This window comes from Triturus cristatus, chromosome 4_2, assembly GCF_964204655.1.
Source record: "Triturus cristatus chromosome 4_2, aTriCri1.1, whole genome shotgun sequence".
Lineage (NCBI taxonomy): Eukaryota > Metazoa > Chordata > Amphibia > Caudata > Salamandridae > Triturus > Triturus cristatus.
Window position 1 is genome coordinate 119766249 of NC_140586.1, and position 16544 is coordinate 119782792.

At 46.5% G+C, this 16544-nt stretch overlaps 1 long non-coding RNA gene across 1 annotated transcript; it reads left to right on the plus strand.

Moving 5' to 3' along the window:
- Window positions 1–5220: 5220 nt before the first annotated feature.
- Window positions 5221–6688, plus strand: LOC146833128 (uncharacterized). The gene is made up of 4 exons (XR_014960201.1): window positions 5221–5309; window positions 5894–6002; window positions 6097–6186; window positions 6269–6688. It is a non-coding gene; the product is annotated as an uncharacterized LOC146833128 (long non-coding RNA).
- Window positions 6689–16544: the final 9856 nt, after the last annotated feature.

The following is a 16544-nucleotide window of genomic DNA, read 5'->3' on the forward strand; positions in this document are numbered from 1 at the left end:
CCAGGGTGCTTCGGCCGTCGGGAAAAGACCCAAAGTCGAGGCTCACTTGGGTCCAGGGCTCCTGACATGGTGCTTCAGTGATCCCCGGATGCGGTGCCGGGTCGCCTCCAGTGATGTTGCAGGAGTGGCAGGTGCGGATGACCTCCTCAACCATGGCATCCATGTCCGAAAACCAAACTTTGCTTCGTAGCTGGGCCTTTGTCTTTGATATCCCTTGATGCCCTTGGTGCACCAAATGGACTATTATCTCTTGAAGGCTCCTGGGGATTACAAGGGTGGTGCCACGCAACACAACTCCATGAAGACCTTCGCTAAGCTCTCTCTGAGCTCTCCACATCTGTTGACGGAACAGTCTCTCTTCTGCTGTCAGCGCACTGACTCCATCGAGGAAGTGACGCCAGTTCCTATTGGCTAACGTAGCCTTGACCTTGACCAGGCACTCATCGGACTCAGTCGCCATCCCGATGTCCTCCAGCGTGAGAGCAATTGGGCATGCTTCGAGAGAGACCATCCGGACATATTCCTCAGTGATTTCTTCATCGGTTAGGAGCCCCTACGACGCAGGCGTGCCAGGGTGGCGCGACAGGAAGTTAGCAGGGTTGTTGACCCCCGGTCGGAAGATTACGTCGAAGTGGTATGCCTACAGTTGAACCGCCCACCTCTCGATCCGGCGGGGAGTCAGCCGGGAGGTGCCAGGGAAGAGGGGGACATGAGGCTTGTGATCCGTGACCACGCAAAACTCGTGTCCATATAGGTAGAGATGGAAATGCTGGCACGCCCATTTGATGGCCAGGGCCTCGCACTCTATCTGCGCATAGTGCATCTCACTTCCGGTCAAATCGCTGTTGGCGTACGCAGTGGGGACCCATTCCTTGGACTCTGTCTTTTGCATCAGGACTGCACCCAGCCCTACGGGGCTTGCATTCACCACTACCTCCGTGCGCCGATGAGGACAAAAGTACGTCATCACTTTGTCGTCGATGAGGGCCTCCTTCACGGCATGGAATGCCAGATCTTCCTTCGCGATCCAGGCCCATGGCTAAACAAAATTCATGAGATTGCGGAGCGGTTCAGAGAGGGATGCTAGATTGGGAATGAACCGGCTGCAGTACGTGGCCATTCCGAGGAAGGTGCGGACCTCGGTGGGCGACATAGGCCTCGGGGCAGACCGTATGGACGCTGCTTTCTTCGGATCAACGTGTAGGCCATCTCTGGAGAAAATGTAGCCGAAGAAGTCCACCGACTCTTGATAGAACGAGCACTTGGCCCGGTGCAGGGTGAGCCCATTCTCCGCCAGCCGTGGAAGGGTGTCTCTGAGATGCACGTGGTGCTCCTCAAGTGTCTTCGAGAACACGAGGATATCATCACTCAAATTAATAACGCCTTGAATCCTGTGAGCCTCTCCCCTATCGTGTTCTGAAACACCTCGGCGGCAGAGCACACCCCAAAGCTCAGTCTCTTATACCGACGTAGCCCCACGTGAGTGGAGAAGGTCGTGATGTTCCTGCTGTCGGGGTGGAGCTCCAGCTGGTGGTAGACAGCATTGAGGTCGAGTTTGGTGAGCCACTTGGCCCCATTGAGGTCAGCCACAATGTCATCCATTGTGGGCGTGAGATGACGTTCCCGCTTCACGGCCTTGTTCGGAAGGCGCATGTCCACGCTGAGCCGAATGGCTCCCGGCTGCTTTGGTTTGGGGGCAACGACTAAAGGCGACACCCACGGGGTGGGGCCCGACACTTTCTCTATCATGCCTAACTGTTCCAGCTTCTTCAGCTCCTCCTCCACTTGAGGTTGTAGGTGGAATGGCACTCATCGGTGCCTCAAGGCCATAGGCTTGACTGTTGGATCGATGTGCAGTCTGAAAAGTTTTGCTTTGAGGCCACCCAGGCCTTCGAATAACATGGGAAAGTCTCTGAGAATTTCTCGGGCGTGCAGATCGTGCACCTGGTTCACAAAAAAAACCACTCCTGGTCCTCCGCCGTGTGACAACTGAGGAGCATGCCTCGTTTCCCTTCTGTGACATGAAACCTTGTGTCGAGACAGTGACCCTCATTGGCAACCTTAACTTCCATGACTCCTCGTAGGGGAAGCGGCTCGGTCCCGCCGTATGTGTACATTCTTGCTTTGGACGGTAGGAGCGGCGGACGTGGTGACAGCTGTTCGTATTCACACTCACTGGACAGCCTGCCACTGTGATGGTGCAGATGGGTGGGGGTCGGCGTCTCGGGCCTTCTCGACTGACAAACGACACGAAGAACACATCATCGTCTTATGCCCCCAGGCCAAACCCTGGCGGGGTAGTGTTCACTTCATCCAGAGGATCCTTGAGCGTCCGTTGTCTTACTGCTGAAGTCACTCCACGCTGACTTGGGGTGTTCGCTCTCGTTCTGCCTCACCTGCAGACCTTCGCGAAGTGATTGAGCTTACCGCATTGGGAGCAGGTTTTCCCCTTCGCAAAACACCTCCCTGCTGGAGGGTGATCCAACCCACAATTGCCGCATTCGTTTCTTTGGGGCAGTCTCGTGGGTCCTCTCAACGTTGCCGGTCATCTCTGAATAGCGTCCACCCTCTCCTCTTTAATCACAGGGGGTCGTGTAGCAGCGGGTTGTGGCGTAGGCTGGTTGAGAGCCACCTCCATCTCATCCGCACAAGCGTTGGACAGCTCATGGGACCTGGCGAGCACAAGAATCTCGTCCAGACTGATGCCCGGTTGTCGGAGTAACAAGCGACGCAGTGTCACCGAACAGCACCCTTGGATGACTTGTGCCCTGATCTCCTCCCTCTGGTCCGACAGCATGCAGGAACTCGCTAATTTCCTTAGACAAGCGTAGAAAACATCTATGGTCTCGGTCTACCCTTGCCTTGCTTGACGGAGATTGAATCGCTCAAAATCTGGGTATATTTGGGGGTCGAAATGCCTGTTTAGGGCCGCTACCACCCCGTTGTAGTAGTCGTCCGCCCCTGTGTTGGGCAATGTCTCAAAGAAGTCATATATCTCACCCCCTCCATAGCACATGAGGAGTGACCTTTTCACCCTTCCGTCAGTCTCTCGCACACCCACGAAATAGTGGTCTAGGTGGCCGATCCAGGACTTCCAGCGTGCTGAGGCTATGGCGGGATCTGAGAGCTCACTGAACGGTGGTAGGGGGGCAGCCATGGCCTGACCTGGTCGAGGCTGAGCAGGTTGGGCCACATGCTGAGGGGACAGTGGTTGCGCCGCAGGGGTACCACCCCCTCCGTCTGCCTTTTGCGCATTCATCTTCTGCAACTAGTGTCCTCGCCGATACTCTCGGGCATGGGTGACAGAGCGAACTGCTGGGCGCTGGGCTATGCGGGCCATGGATGAAGCTGCCGCTGCTGGAAGTGAATATTACTTATCTGTAATGGTGACACAGTTGAACTTAATCATTTTCACGAGTGGCTGAACCTATGTGATCAGGATATACAGTTCACTATTCAGTCAGATGCCAATGAGATAGCTTTTCTTGATTTAAAAATCTGTAGTGAAGAGAACAAACTATTCACTACTCTCTACAGAAAACCCACTGAACGTAACTCTCTCCTAAGGTACAGCAGTTATCACCCACGCGACCTGAGAGACAACCGTCCGGTAGGACAATTTTTACGAATTCGCAGAAACTGCACGAAGCAGGTACACTACCTGGCAGAGTCCGAGGACCTCAGTAGCCGACTGATTTCAAGAGCCTATCCCAAACGATTGGTTAAAAGAGCCCAAAAGAGGGCTTGGTACAATCCAAGAGAAACCCTTTTAACGACAAAAGACAAGGATGACTCTGTTTCTAAAAGAATGATCTGTGTCACAACTTTTTCCACCCGGAGTAATGCTGTGAAAAAAATAATAAACAAGCATTGGAACCTAGTGTCAGCCGAGATTGACCAACCCAATTTACCCATGCATTCTTTCAAGAAGGCCATGAGTATCAAGGATCACGTGGTACACTCGTTTCTGGAGAACCCGGTAGAACCAACTATCCAATCACTCTGGAACTTACCACCTGTGAAGGGACACTACAAGTGTGGATCTTGTAACGCATGCCTTACTACGATACAAACTAAATGCTTCATCTACAAAAATATCACAATCGCTTTACATTCCTTTACCAACTGTAATTCCACCAACGTGATCTACGGGATAATCTGTCCATGTGGTTTCCTGTATGTTGGCCAGACACAACAGAAAATCAAAGCGAGGATATTACAACACCAAAGTAGGATCAGATGCTCTGTTGTGGGAGCACCCCTAGTTGAACACTACAGTCAGAGGGGGCATAGCCCTGATCAAATGCAATAGTTGGCAATTGAAAAAACAGAGTTAGGCCCAAGAGGGGGCAACATAACTTCAATCCTCACCATAAGAGAATCTAAATGGATGATCCGTTTGGACACTATAAACAGCGGCCTGAATGAACAAGACCCCAGCAATGCACAATTGGCCTGTCTTAGCACCTAACTAGGTCTTCTTTAAAATGCATCTTTCTGGGGTTTCACTGTATCTACATACACAACAATCAGATATCGCACCATATTGAAATACACACCATTATGTTTGATAACCCGGACTCCAGCAGGTGTCCCAGTTTACATATGTGATATATGTGAGATACCATGATATTCATGACACTATTGTAATGTTGAGGGTATTTTTCTGTCTACAATGTAATTTACTGTGCCACCATTGGAACCATGTATTCCTCTACGCGATATGATTTTTTGAATATCATATTCATTGATTGGGCCATACGGACTTTGGAAACCACGTTATTATTAGGATTATTGTTAGGTATTCTGTACTTACTTATGTGGTGCAACATGATATTCAACTCCATAACTAATTTGCACTATTGAAGTCTGTTATGCCTGAACGTATTTCACTTTGATCCTATTTTTATGCAGATGCCATTGTATGAATCATGTATTCCCTTACTTGGTATGATTCTTCGAATATCACACTCCTTTGACTGTGCCATTTTAACTTTGGAAACCATGTGTGTTTTTTATTATTGTTTTTTATCTTTGATTGTGTATTTTTCTCCGATCCACACAGATTTTCTTTGATTTGCATATCTGTCTAATTCGTTACAATAATATTAAGCATTTATCAGTTAAATGTGAATTTCTTCCCTTTTAAATACCGTATGGGATTTAGTCCTCTCCCTACCTCGGGGTCTTTCTTTCAATACACTTCTCGACACGGCAGGCATTTAGCTGCTGCCACACGCGGGACGTCAAGCGGCGTATAGCGTCCGCTCGCCCTCTCACTCTGAGGAGATCAGCCTGATTTATTGACGGTAAGAGTCATCCCAGGGAATCCCGCCCTCATTGTTCCCCGTTCGTTTCGGTGGATGCAATCTTGACCACTTTGCTGGGCTCTTATATATGTACACGGGTACTTTTGTCGCGCTATGTATACTATTTTGGGATTACTTGGGCGGGAGCCGCGTTTCACTGCTCCTCTATCACGGCGATGTCTGCACCACGCCACTTGGTTAAGCTTCCCATCTCCGTGTTTTATTGTGACATCTCACCATAAAAAAGTTTTTTTCAGTCCCCTTGGATAAGCGCTTTATCTTTCTAGACTAGCAAACCTTTAGTTGGTACACAATGCGCGTAAGCAGCCTATATTTGGACTAATTTTCACTTCTAAGTAGCTCTGTGGATCGCGTAATAATGTACAATTTCTTTCTCCCCCCCCCCTTTTTGATTAATATCTCCTGTAATTAGGTCGGCCTTCTCTCTATTAGGCCCTGCCATATGCAACATGCATTTCATTTTTAATTAATGTATTGGCTTTAGATATTTGCTTTCTGACCTGTGCATTCAGCGTCCTCCGTCTTTCTAAAATTTCCTTCCCCCCCCTTCTTTTAACATTTAGAGGCAAAATTGTGATTCACTTCACCTATCTTACTGATGGTTTTACCACGGTTATCCAGACAGCATTGATTACTGCCTTGTGAAATTTTGGAGAATTGGACTTCTTTTAAGTAAGTGGATTATATTCTGATTAAAACTTTCAATCCAACTATCAAATAAGTTTTTCCCTCGGACCACCCATTTACTGACACCTTATTATTTCAGGTGTTTGTCACTCCCACCCATCCTGGAGCCTTGGAGCCCTAGTGTCTTTGACGCAAAGTTTGTACCTAATAGGCTTCCATCCCTAATACGGTAAATATAGTGACTTATCCCTATGTACTTGTCCATTTAATTTTCGTTCTTGGACCTGACTTAATCCTTATCTTATCTTTAGGTGCCCCCCTCGTTACACCCACACCCTTGTCCTGAGGAAGACCCCGTCAGTAAGGACCTGAACTAACCTACATGGGTTAAGGGGTCGAAACGTCGATATGCCATATATGCCAGTACCATCAATAGTGCAATGTGCACTGTGTTTGTTCTATTGTATATGGCTCTACAAATGACTGTATACTGAATGAAGCATTCCTCTGTGATTATGTGGCATTGAGCAACATGCCTAACAATTCGATTGTGATATTGTTTAATGTCTTATGTCACTTGCCCTATTACCTCACTCAAATCACCTTCCTCACCCTCCTTTCACCCAGTTGGGCACCCCAGCGTTCTTTTTTTTTTTTATTGATTATAAATTGTTGGTTTAATTAAAAAAAATGATCAATTGCTTCGTGTGATTAAATAACACTTTAGCATTATCCAATCGTTTATTACTAATTTTTTGATTTTGTATCTGATTTTGCTTTTCAAGCATTATTGTGCTGGGACCATTTTCTTATATACGGAAGTGAAGAGCAGGCAGGCGACGCAAGTGCTCCGGCAAGTAGTGACCTCCACTACACCAATGGTGGCTTGTATGCTGTGGGCGCTGTGCTGGTGACCCCTGAAGGCCTGACAACCACTGCCTGAGGTGTGTGGCGGGGCGGTCACAGGCAACCTCATGATGGTGTGAGTTTTGGTCTGCTGCGTGTCTCTTTATTAGTTATTCTTTTTTTTTCACTGCCAGTCTGTGAGGCCAGATGCTGTGGATGTGCGTGTAGGAGCGCTGCCAAATGCTGGGGATGTGCGGGTAGGAGCGCTGCAACGTTGTGGGCGCTACTCTTCTCACTCCTGCACCCGCGATGGGCGACAACTTCGCCGGCCGGCCGGAGGCTCGAGCACGTGACCGTGGGAGCGCGGCGCGCAGCTGGGCCTTGTCAATGCCGAGGCGCTGGCTCGACCACGCAGAGGTGGGAGCGGTGTGCCTGGCCAGATCAGACACGCGCAAGGCTGGTCCGGCCTCACCTGCGAGTCGCTGCTCCAGGTGCCACTGATTGCTGCTCCACACGGGCCCCGCTCGATCTGGTTGTCAGGACAGGACACCAGGCAGCCGCGCAGTGCAGGGTGGGTACCCGCCGATGAGGCACACACCGGGGCAACCTACGCCGATGCACGACTGCGAAGTGCGTGGTGGGCTCCTGCTGAAGCGGCACACGCTGGTCCAGCAGGGAGGACCACACTCACCCCACGGCGACTCTTCACGGCGGCTGCCTGCCGGGATTTCCGGCACCGGAGACAGTCGAGGCAGGTGAGGCATTTCAGAGGCTTGGGTGAGACCCGCCTAGTTGCCAATGTGGTGTCCAGGCCTAGCTGGACACATGCTGCGTGGAGGCTAGGCTCAGGCGTGGCTACGCAGCAGTAATAGGACACACAGGAAATAGCAGGCCCCGGGGGTGCCTAGGTAGCGGGGAGGTAATTTGGTTAGAAAGAAAGAGACCTTACGGGAGTGTGAAGGGGCAGGACAATACTTCGGAGAATTCATGCAGGTTCGGGTGACCTTGGAGCCAGAAGAAACGGCTGGGCACAGGGCAGTCTGACGTTGGGGGTTATTTGCATGTGGGGGGACACAGTGGTGAGAGAGGAAGGAGGAGGACAGCCAAGTTTCTTCTAGACAGGTTGGGGGCAAAGGGAGATTTGAGCCGAAAGTAGTATAGAGTGGTCTGGGGGGATTTGACACACATTGTAGGCAGAACGGGGTGAATAAGGAGAACAATTTGCCGACGCTCGGGCAGGGGCAGGCGCGCCGTACCTAGGACGAGGATTTCGCTGAGGAATGGAGATTTGGGGGTTGTAAAGGTTTTGGCTGATTGCAAGGGCGTCATAGGTTTTTGGGGTGAGGGAGGTGGTTGGCAGGTGCAAGAGTTCAGACGCAACAGAATTGTGGGGTTTGGAATGTGCTGGGATGGCTGATGAGGTAAGGGGAGTTGGCCATCACACATTTGGTTGACTCAGGGAGGTATGGCATTATCTCAGTTTTTTCCAGGGTGGGGGAACTTGATGTCTGGGGTGCGAAATTTGAAACAGGACGTTGGCAAGATGGCGCGCACGACAGTGGGAGGAACTGGCAATATGGGAGGAGTTTGAGAAAGTCTGGTACATTTGGGGGGGGTTTGACAGAGGCGGTGACGGGTCGTTTGAGGCATACGTATTTATGGGGAGGTGTGCTTGGGGCACGGACTATTACAGGTTTTGTCGAGCCATTTAATTTGAATCAGGCAGCCACGGAAAGTGGAACGGGGTGATAGAGAGTGGGGAGGAAAGAAGAGAGACTGCTTCGAGAACGACAGGTTTGTGTCAAGAAGGGGATGGCCTCTAGCGGGGGAGTTTTGTTACATGAGTCGAGGTAGATTGACAGCCTCTCGGCTACCAAAGGTCTTACGCAAGGCGGAAAGTAAAGTGGAGCCAGCCATTTGAATTATGCATTTCCTTTGCAGTGGGGATGCGTCTGCAACATTTCAGGATGGACCATGGGTGGGGCGGAATTTGAAGGAAGGGAAGTAGGGGGCCCAAGCAGTTGGTTTGGGGAAGATATAGGTATTAATGGGGTGTTTTTAGTATTGGAGTTAGAACAAAGGGCGCAAAGGGGTTAGGGAAAAGGGGGAGTAATCTATTCCAGGCCTAATTGTTTTTCTTTTACACAACAGGATACAGGGGCATACCGGGAACCAGGATGGTTATCCGGATAGGTGGACATTTTCTCGTGCATCGGGCAGCCAAGTATGTGGACCAGCTGGTGTACGGTGTACGGACGTAGCCGGGCTGGAGAAGCGGCCACCAGAAAGTGACATGGTGGAATAAAGGGAAATGCAATGAGTGGCATTGTGGCCAGAACGGAAAGGACTGCCCAGACATGTTTTTGGTATGCTTGGAAGAGAACAACCTAGTGGGTCTATTAGGGTTCACACTACGCCACCCACAGGCAAAGGGATTGGGTGGTAATAAGGAGGAATGTGCAGACAATTGGGTAATCTGAAGGGAGTGTGCCTTGCAGAGATTGGAATGGGGGAGCTACCAAGCATGCAGCAAAAGGAAAGGCCCGCAGGTAATGGGATAAGATCATGGTGGGGGTCTTTTGCCAGACTAGAGACAGGAAGGTTTCTTGCACAGGGGGATTGACGGAAGAACAAGTGGTTTGTTTAAAATAAGAAATAAAAACATGGTGTGTACCTTTCGCGGTCGCGGAAGGGCCCAAGCTATGATTGGATCGCGGGACACAGTAAGTGGTGGAAGGACGTCCATATGGGGCCGTAAGGTTGGCTGAAGGAAGGTGAAAGGTGCACAGGTATTGGGGGGGGTGGGGCAGGTAACCGCCCTACGGGGGTTCCCTGGTTAGCGGTACTTTGGAGGGGTGGTGAGTCACAGGTGGATCCACCCCTCGGGGGGGCACACAGGTGACTGATAGCGGGGCGCGGGAGGCAATGAGCAACAAAGGAAATTCAACAGAGGATGCTTGAAGGGCAAGTGAAGGTGAGAATGGGGAGATGAAAGAGGTCACTCAGTGAAAGGGGGAGAGTCAAATGGGTGAGATGGTTTTGAGAGTGGTGAAGAGAGAATGAGTCGGTATGGGATTAAAAGTTATATCCTTGCAATTATGTACTGTTATAAAGTTTAAATGAGGCAACCTTGTCCTAATAAAATGGCCTTTTATGCTTCAAAGAAACAGGGAGGAGTGTAGTTATTACGCGATGCCGACCCCGGGGGAAGTGAAGGTCGCAGACCAGTCTTCCCCTGGGGCACTTCGCGGGATAAAGCGGAAGGACAAGGTGGGGAGGGATTAGAAGAGTGGGGAAGGGGCGGGAGTTGGGAGGGTTATAAAGGTGTCAGGGGAGGAGGATCCGTCCTCATACTATTAGAAAAGCAGAGAATACATAATTCAACCAGTAACCTACTCTTTGCGAGGCAGGCGATCGCAGCAATTCAGTACAGCAGGCCACCTCATGGCTAAGGGGTACAACTCGATTCTTCCGCAGCAACTCCGGGCATGATTCAGGGCAGCTCAGCAGCACAGACGGGACTATGGTGTGATCAGGCAGGCTACTGGGTGAGGAACCACTCTGACCAGTGGCTGCTGTAGTTCCTGGTTCACTCTCAGCTGGCCGGTCGCAGGAAAATAATTTCTTTTTTTGAAAGATTGCCGAGCTGCGTCTCCAGCAGCCAAAATGAACTTTATTGAACTGCAGCTCACTTAGCTCCGCCTCTGGCGGCAGGAAGCCTCGCCTACACAAAACTTGTCCTGATGATTGATCTTACCCTCACTCAGGGCTCAGAGTGGGGGAAAAAACTGGGGGTGCTCTAAAAGGTGCGGGGCAAATCTCTTAACGGTGTGTGGCCTATCCAAGTAGGGGCGTGGTCTAAATAAAGATAACTAGTGTTGCAGGACCCCCTGCTCTGACAAGCCGTCAGCTCTAGGACTCCTCAGAGTGTCATCAGATTTGGAATTTCCCGCTCAGGCTCGCTCTCTTCCCTCCTTATTACAGCAAGGCTATGTATGGATAACTCCATACACCCTCCCCAGTACCCCAAGACCGGTGTCGTCATCCTGGGAAATGCCCAGGCAGACACCTCCTGTATAGGGTGGCTTCACGTGAGGCTGAGTGTACTAGGAGCACTGCTCCTAGAAGGCAACGTGGCTTCACAAGGGTGAGTTTTAACGAAGCCACCACCCCGTCAAAACATGCCACAGAGTCCTCCCACAACGCGGCTCACCTGGCAAGACGTCATGACTTGCATGCTCTCACTGCAGTCCAAGAAAAAAAAAACGGACTACCTCTGCGAGGCCCGAAAATAGAGCCCGATAGAGACCCGTTTCGAGGCCCCCTGAAAAAAATGCTGGTGCTTGAACCCATACAGACCCGGCCCACTTAAAGCCCTGCCCTCACTGACTGTCTAGGTAGTAGCCACTGGGCGCATGGACTCCTGAGTCGGTTTCAGAATTTTGGATGAAGAATCCTGTAAAGTTACATTGTTATAGAGCAGCTCTCCAGGCTTTCAGTAATGGTGCATTAGCAGCACTCCAGCTAGACAGCTGAGAAGGCGCTATAATGCGTGACTCTGCATTTCAGTACGGTGATGCGGACCACCACACTGAAATGCATTAGTCTAATGCCTGATGCGAGGGCTGCCAAATGTTACCAAATATGGTTACATTAGCTCTAGAATGCAAAATTATACACGGAAGCAAGTTATACAATAGGAATGTACAGCAGGTATATACATCAGTAAGACAGTAGGTATTGTAGCGGTAAACACCCAAAATATCGATTCCAAAATATCTACTGACCAGAATATCGAAGTTAAAATATAGAGTGGACAGAATATCGACTCTACAACATATAGATAGGTCAGAATATCGAAATTGGGGTACAAAATATCGATTTTCCAAAATATAGACCTTAAAAATATAGATTACCAAAATATAGACCTTAAAAATATCGAATACCATAATATCGAATTTTAAAATATAGATTACCATAATATCGAAAAAAAAATTGTGTTATGTATGGTAGTATATGTGTTAAAATGATGTATTATTGTTGTAATGTATGTTTAATTTATTTAAACAAATGAATGTTATGTAATGTAATTATTGCGTAATTTAATTCCGTAGCGGGTTGTGGGTTTATAGGGGAATAGGGTGGGAAGTAATTTAATTATGGTTAATTAAATGTTAATTATATTTATATGTTTTGATAATTAATTAATTGATAATTAATTATTAATTGGTAATTTATTTTTATTAATTGGTAATTCATTTATATTAATTGATTAATTGATAATTATGTTAATTGTATTTGTTATTAATAGGAGCGGGTTGTGGGTTTGTAGGGGAATAGGGTGGGAAGTAATTTAATTATGGTTAATTAAATGTTAATTATATTTATATGTTTTGATAATTAATTAATTGATAATTAATTATTAATTGGTAATTTATTTTTATTAATTGGTAATTAATTTATATTTGATTAATTGATAATTATGTTAATTGTATTTGTTATTAATAGGAGCGGGTTGTGGGTTTGTAGGGGAATTGGGTGGGAAGTAAATTAATTGTAATAAAGTAAATAATTATTTTTTTATTTATGTGTATTGATAATTGATAATTAATTTGTAATTGGTAATTAATTATTATTAATTGGTATTACATTTTTATCAATTGATAATTAATATTTTTAAATGGTAATTAATTGTTATTAATTGGTAATTATTTTTAATTAACTTTTTATCAGTATTGATAATTAATGTCATTTTATATTTAATTTAAATCATTACTTTCCCTACTTTTGCACTCTCTGGAGTGGGAATAGTCCTTTTTACCTCTACGCTATCCAACGCTTTCCCTACTGTTGCACCGTTTGGAGTTGGAATAGTAATTTTTACCCCTACGCTATCCAACGTTTTCCCTACTGGTGCACTCACTGGAGTGGGAATAGTAATTTTTACCCCTACGCTATCCAACGCTTTCCCTACTGTTGCACTCTCTGGAGTGGGAATAGTAATTTTTACCCCTACGCTATCCAACGCTTTCCCTACTGTTGCACTCACTGGAGTGGGAATAGTAATTTTTACCCCTACGCTATCCAACGCTTTCCCTACTGTTGCACTCACTGGAGTGGGAATAGTAATTTTTACGCTCTCAGTATCCTACAAAATGTCGAATTTTTTTAAATTACTTATATTATGTTTACATTTTAAGCTATTTTATATTATATTATATATGTTTTATTTAATTGTTTTTAATATTTAATTAATTTTATATTATTTTTAATACATTTAAAAAATTCGATATTTTGGCTAACTATATTTTGACAGTCTATATTTTGGAATCGATATTTTAGTACTTACCTGTTTGTAGATAGGGAGTCGATATTCTGTCCCTCGATATTTTAGTGTCGATTTTTTGTATAGTCTATATTTTGTCCCTCCCATTGTAGCGTCCTCCACATCCTGGGTACACATTAATGACTATGCCACACACTGATTTTTGTATTACACATCTTTATTCGTTTGCGGGTAACCGCAAACTCATTATTCTAAACCTGCATTCACTTCACTACGCTCTAACACCTACGTCACAGTTCTCTGGAGTCCATCATGAGCCAAAAGGGTTCCATCATTATTAACTCACAACACTACAACTCCACCTCTGTTAAATAAAAATAAAATTATTTTTACAAATATATATAAAAGCATAGCTCTTCAACGAGACTTTGTAGCGCTTTGATCACATATCTTGATTGTGTCGTCAGAAACTGGAGACAGACAATAGAAGTATCTGTGATCTGCGTTGGTTATGCAGGAACAGCAGTCATGGGGTTTCGATTGTCCTTTCAGGCCCAGTGTCTCCATGGACATCAATGCCTCATGAGCGATGAGCCATATGTCAGAAATGATAGGAATCTCACGTAATGGCCTTCTCAGGATGGGGGATAGTCACCAGGTGTCCTTTGCTGGTCGGAACATGAATGGGCTCAGCATCGAAGGGAGCATCAGATTTTCGTATTCTAGACTGGCGGACAAGCACTGGATCTCCTCTAGTGAAAGTAACGCCTATTGCATGTTGGCACTTGTCTGCATAGACCTTCATTTTCCATTTACAATCTAAGTCTTTTATATGGGTGTCTTCTTCAGTATATGATTGTTAGACCTGGCTTTTCCAGCAGGTTGATCCCCAGTCTTTTTGCTTTTTGGCCTCCTGTTTTGGACCCTGTTTTTGTTGGTTTTATGACTCTGGGCACCTTACCACTGCTGATCAGTGCTAAAGTGCATTTGCTCTCCCCGTAAATTGTTGTTATGGATTGGTGATTCCATGATTGGCATATTTGATTTACTACTCAGTCCATAGTACATGGCACTATTTGTGCCCAGGGCCTGTAAATCAAATGCTACTATGGGGTTTGCAGCACTGATTGAGCCACTCACAGAAGCAGCCTTTCAAAGGTAACTCAGACCTGCCACTACAGTGTTTGTGTGCAGTCTAGTACTGCCAGCCTTTAGCTGTTCTCAGCCTCTGGAGGTTATTCTAGCTGTTGGGAGCTGGAAAAGCAATGCAACGACAAGAAGCGCGACACATCCGTACTTGTTTCCTACGCATCACTGAAGAAACCGACGCAGCGCCTGCCCTTGGCTCGAGAAATCACCACACACCGCATGTCTGAAGTCCGATGTCACTGCACCCATTCCGACGCAAGCCCTGCTGTGCGGCTGCTAGAACCCACACATCGTTCCAGTTCGTCGCATCGCATCGAGGCGCCAGGTTTGTTGCATTGTTGGGAGACGCATCACCTTCCCACACAGTAAGAAACCTGACGCATCACCTCCTCTCCGGTGAGGAACCAACGCAGCACCTTCCCTGCGCAGCAGTAAGGAACCGACGCATCCCCTCAGCTGGTGCAACTTCCCTGATTGTAAGGAACCGGCGCATCACCTTCCCTGTGACCCTTTTTGTTTGTGTCCGCGACGCATCCAAGGTACTTTTTGTGAAAAGTGTTGCCTTTGGAGTGAACTATTTCTACCATTTGAAAGTCATATTTTTAGTATTATATTGTGGATTTTTGTCGCTTTGGTCTTGTTTGGTTTAGATAAAGATTACTTATTTTTCTGAACTAGTGTGGTGTCCATTTGTAGTGTTTTTGCTGTATTACTGTATGTGTTCACAAATGCTTCAAACACTGACTCTGAGATATGCCTGTCTGCTCGTGCAAAGCTACCAAGGGGGTGAGCAGGGGTTATTTTAGAAGTATATCCCCTTTACCCTGACTAGGACAATGGGCCCCTACTTGGAAATCGGTGCAAACCATTGACAATTTCTAACAATGATCTACTGTTGGTCCATTGATGTAACTAGGTGATCAAGGCTCTCCCGAACATCAAGGCTGCACGGCTTTCACCTGTGGTTGAGTGAGGGGTTGAACAGTAAGCTCGAAGGGTAGAACTCAAGACAGTTTTAAGGTTTAGCTTTTCCACTACAACACGCTGAACATCTTTCTTAAGAGTACTCATAAAACGTTCAACAAGGCCATTGGCCTGTGGCCAAAGAGGTGTTCTCTTCTGATGCTTCACATTAAGATGAATGAGAAAGTCTCTGAATTCTCGACTGTTGAAAGTTGGGCCGTTGTCAGATTTTAAATTTACAGGAACACCCCATGTTGCGAAGATGCTGTCTAATCTCTTGATGACTCTGTCTTGAGTGATAGATGAAAGGTCTTCTATCAATGGAAAACGGAAGTATTCATCAACAATCACCATCAGGCAATGTTCATTGTCAAGAGGACCGAAGAAGTCAATGGCAAATCTTTCCCATACATGCTTTGGCAACTCAGACATGTTTAAGGTGTGTTGAGTGGTTTTCGATGAAAGGCAGTTGCATAGATGACAGGTCTTCAGTTCTCTTTCAACTCTCTCATCGAGATGAGGAAACTATTCTCGGTCTCAGAGAGCACGTTTTGCAGAAACGATTCCACAATGTCCTTCATAGGCCACTTTTTGAATAACAGCCAGTTTATTTTTGATATTTTTAAACTTCTGGAATTCTCTGTCACTGGTAAGAGGTTGAGGGTGCTGCTTCCAAGATTAATGTGTAACAATGCATTTTAGTTTTAACAGATCCCTATTTTGACTAGTGGCAGTGACAATTTGTTCTAACGAAAAGGCAGCTGGTGTGTTTGATTTCACAATAACATTTATTTAGGCTTCAGCACTTTTGGAAGGGGTACCATGCACTGCACAGGCATGCTTGAGAAGTAGTCAGCAGGGATTTGATATTTCCCTTGACAGTGCACCATTATGTAATTGTATTCTTGCAATCTTAGACCCCAACGTTCAATACAAGGAGGCATCTTTGCCTTTGGATTGCCAAAGATGGTCAGCAATGCTTGATGATCTGTCACAAGTATGAAAGGTTTTCCATAAAAGAATACGTGGAAATGTTCAAAAGCCTACACCACTGCTAAACTTTCTAGGTTGTGAATAAGCACGTTCAGTTTGGGACAAGCTTTTGCTTGCATATGACACAATATGTATTCGAGCATTTGGATGTCTGGTGTGCAAGGATTGGCCTAACCTGACTGAGCTAGCATCAACAACAACAACAACAACCTTGATTTGAAGATTTTGATCAAAGTACGACATTTCAGTAGCATTCTTAATAGCTTATTTAATTTTCTTGAAGCTTTGCTCGCATTCAAGTAACCAATGAAATGCAACATTCTTTTTTGTCAAGTCTCTCAACTGAGCGC